Here is a 4,091-nt window from a genome sequence, read left to right as displayed (position 1 = left end):
GATTTCAACTCCCAGAATTCCTGAGCCAACATGGCTGACTTGGGAATTCTGGGAGTTGAAACCCACATAATAAAAGGGCCATAGTTCCCCACCCCTGCTCTAAGAAATGGGTGAAACTTAACTGTTCCTCTACCCCATAAGGACCAAGTTGATGCAAGTGGCCCACAGAAAAAACCCCAAGAACTTGCCCAGAAATGGTATCAATGAATATGACTTAAGAATCCTTGTATTCCCAGTTAAATATAAATATTAAATATAAGACCAGAGCGGCACCCATATTGGCTGGGGAATTCCGGGAGTTGAAGTCCACAAATCTTTAAGTTGCCAAGGCTGGATACCTCTGATTTGACGCATAACACCAAGCATGGGTGCATCTTTTACAGAGGCAGGAAAGTTGCAGGAAACTCAAAAAATTTAAAAAAAAAAACCCTGAAAGGCAATTTTGGCCCAAGATCAGTCACTCAACTGCTACGTGCAATGGCTGTGTTCTAACTCAGGCCTCCGTTCGTAGCAGTAGTTGGCCTGATGTTTTGAAAAGATGCTTCAGAGTTCTTCGGTTATGTGGGAAACTCTCTGAATCAAAGCTTTTCCATGTGGTTGTCAGAAAAGGTCCCTGAAACCTAGACACAGACATCAGGACTTCCAAGCAAAGGAGAAAATGCAAGCTTTTATGTTGCCACTTTAATCCTATTAGCAAAGAAGCTGATGACAGCTGGCTTAAATCCAGGAATGGCAAAGTGGATTTTAGGTATCAGAGCAAATTTCCCTTTCAGAAGGACAAAGTCTGGCTTCGCTTTCATAATTTTCAATGCTCTCTCTCTCTCTTTTTCCCCCTGATCCCCATTCCTAAAAACCACTCAAAGTCCCAGTTGCTAATGCCCAAATGTTTTGGCCAACATCGCCATCTAGTGACTTCTACATGAAATGCGGCCAGAGCAAAATTCGGAATTTGCAGCAGTTTTGATGCGTTTCACCGCAACTAATGCAGTCGTTTGCATGAATGCAGTTCACTGCATCCCTGAGCAGGATGCAAGCCAAAAGCAACCGAATTGCAGTGGTTGCTTACAATTTGAGTGCTGGGGGAAGCAAGTATAAGGTTCCCCTCCCCCCTCTTCGCCTAAATATTGTTTTATACACCTGCAAAACAAAGATCTCCTAAAATTTCCTTTTTCTATGTGGAGGCTGCTACTTGGACAGCTACCTAATATTGTAAATATGACCTATTTTCTGCACAAACTCTCTTAAATGCGGTTGCTTGTCCAACATTGTTTATATCAGCGCTTATTTCAACCTTGGTCATTTTAAGAAGTGTAGATTTCAACTGCTTGTACTAGAATTCAGTTTGGTTCCCAGGATTCAGTTCAACTCCATGTTGGTTGTGGAATTCTGGGAGTTAAAGTCCACATGACTTAAAATGGCTAACATTGAACAACACTGGACTATATCGATAAGTGTGAGTGCATGTTTTGAAACTACAATTCCCAGCCATTTTCATCCTTGCCCTTGTGGGCAGAAGGCACTGGATGTTGTCATTCAGCAATTCTAAACAGACACAATTTTTATTTATTTATTTATTTGTTTTGATTTGATTTGTCAATTGCTTACAAGATAATAGGTATAAGAATAAACATGAGTAAGAATATAGGAAACAGGTACGAATAAATGGGGACAATAGGACAGGGATGGTAGGTACAATGGTGCACTTATGCACACCCCTTACAGACCTCTTAGGAATGGGGTGAGGTCAATAGTGGATAGTCTAAGGTTAAAAGTTTTGGGGGTTTGAGGATGTAACAACAGCCAGGTAGTGCATTCCAGGCATTGACCACTCTGTTGCTGAAGTCGTACTTTCTGAAATCAAGTTTGGAGCAGTTTACTTTGAGTTTGTATCTGTTGTGTGCTCTTGTGTTGTTGCGGTTGAAGCTGAAGTAGTCATTGACTGGTAGGACATTGTAGCAGATAATTTTGTGTGCTACGCTTGTTTAACCTCATTGGTATAGGATGCTGTTTTCTCAGAGGCCTTTTAGGAACTATAGAATACAGAATAATGGAGTTGGAAGGGACCTTGGAGGTCTTCTAGTCCACCCTCCCGCTCAAGCAGGAGACCCTACACCATTCCAGACAAGGGGCTGTCCAGTCTCTTCTTAAAAACTTCCAGTCATGCAGCATCAGCAACTTCTGAAGGCAAGCCATTCCACAGGTTGATTGTTCTCACTGTCGGGAAATTTCTCTTTAGTTTTAGGTTGGTTCTCTCTTTTATGATCTTTCGTCCGTTTTTTCTTGTCCTGCCTTCAGATGCTTTGCAGAATAGGCTCTTCTTTGTGGCAGCCCCATAGATATTGGAAGACTGCTCTCCTGTCTCCCCTGGTCCTTCTCGCCACTAGACTAGCCATGCCCAGTCCCTGTAATCGTTCTTCATATGTTTTAGCCTCCAGTCCCCTAATCATCCTGGTTGCTCTTCTCTGCACTTTTTCCAGAGTCTCAACATCTGTTTTGTAGAGGTTTTGTAGAGGAAAGATTTCTAAACTATGAAGCCTACTGAGGCAACAGCAAAATTAAAGCAATCACAACAGTACATTTGATTTCAATTAGACATTGCCTCCAAGGAAGAATTACTTGGAGAAGGATCAATTAAGCCAAGAAGCCTTTTAATGTTTTGAAAAGCTAGCAAGCTTCCTCCTCCTCCCCCCTCCTCCGCACTCCTATTCATTTGTTTTCACTGGGGATAAATGATTCCTGGCAATCTTCTTCTGGATTTATAGAGTCTCGGAGTTGGTAGTACATTAAGAACATTTCACGCAAGGTAGGGAGTCTTTTTGTTAGCAGCCTCTGCTGGTAGAGTTTTCAAAATATAAATAAGTAAATAAATAAAATTAGGGTGCTAGCATATTTCTCAAAGGGATGAGTCTCAAGCCAAACTTCCAAAACTTCTCCAATGGGACACATCCATAGCCCAGAGTCATCAATCATGCGCTCCAGTTAGAATTTTGTATGGTGGAAACTTCACTCACCTAGAAACTATCCTTGAAAAACTATTTACGGAATGCAGTTTTGTTTTGCAAGCTGCCACACTGCTCACCCCTCCTTTTCTGTTGGCAACTCTAAAAAGACCATAGAAATATTTTATGAGTTGACATTATCCATTCTGATAGAGTGTAGTGTGGTATGGTATGTACTGTATAAAGATATGGAGTTGTGTCATCCATTTTTACTTGAAAAAGGCAGTAGAGTGTATGGAAGCGCAATTGGCAAGTTTGCATTTATTTCTGCCTCGCATTCTCTACAAGGTCACATTTTTCTACTCTTTATTTGTCCTCATACACTCATTTTTAAAACATAGAACTGTCTCACTTGTATTCTGACTTCGGCTGAGTCATAAACATAGCTGGGGCTATACACTTGCTCTATCAAGAAGAAGGGTAAAGGTAACAGGATTAGGCCTAAGCCTGCCTTGTATAGCTCCAGAATTTTCCATAACGAAGAATTAAGTGTAGCTCGGGGTCAACTTGTTGGGCTCCTCTGGCCCAACAAGCACATGAGCACTTGAGTATGTCCATGACACAACTGATGCAACTTTGACCTTCTTGTCTCAGACATCACACGCCCAATACTTTCTGCATGAAGATGTCATGATATGCATCTCAGAGTTTTGACAGAATGTCCAAGACGCCAAACTTGTTATCATTTGTTTTTGTTTTTTTTCCACTCCCCAATAGAAGCAATGATGCAACTGTCAAATTTTACAGCTGAGGAAACAAAATTGGCAAGTTTTCACCACATTCACCCGCAGCTAGAATTCACTCTCAACAACTCTGAAAGAAAAAAGTAAAAAAAGAAGAAGCAGGAAACACACTTTACACTGGCTTTTTACAAGCTGGAGGCTGGAATTGTTTTAAAATTTTATCTACTTACCATTCCAGGTGTTTCCAGGATCAGATTGTGGTTCTGTTAGACTCAATCATTTTGAGGCACCCTGCAGATTGAAAATGAGATTGAAATTATACAAAACCCCCAGTCTTGTTGTATTTTTCTTTTCTTTCTTCTCTTTCTTTTTCTTTCTTTCTTTCTTTCTTTCTTTCTTTCTTTCTTTC

At 40.8% G+C, this 4,091-nt stretch overlaps 1 long non-coding RNA gene across 2 annotated transcripts in view; it reads right to left on the bottom strand.

Annotated features, from left to right (window-relative positions):
* Positions 1 to 2,318: 2,318 nt before the first annotated feature.
* LOC148129654 (uncharacterized) overlaps positions 2,319 to 4,091 on the bottom strand; it is a 3,359-nt gene continuing 1,586 nt past the window's right edge. Inside the window, exons 2-4 of one of the 2 annotated variants that reach the window (XR_015745211.1) lie at positions 3,913 to 3,973; positions 3,581 to 3,812; positions 2,319 to 3,101 (exon numbers count right to left, since the gene is read on the bottom strand). This is a non-coding gene — a long non-coding RNA (uncharacterized LOC148129654). Of the gene's footprint in view, positions 3,813 to 3,912; positions 3,974 to 4,091 lie in introns of both variants that reach the window. The other variant, XR_015745210.1, reaches the window with a different exon arrangement.

This window comes from Notechis scutatus, chromosome 12 (assembly GCF_049901735.1).
Source record: "Notechis scutatus isolate UNSWTSFEM ecotype Mainland chromosome 12, rNotScu1.2, whole genome shotgun sequence".
NCBI lineage: Eukaryota > Metazoa > Chordata > Lepidosauria > Squamata > Elapidae > Notechis > Notechis scutatus.
The sequence above is the reverse complement of the archived record's forward strand: the minus strand, read 5'-3'. Positions and strand labels throughout refer to the sequence as shown.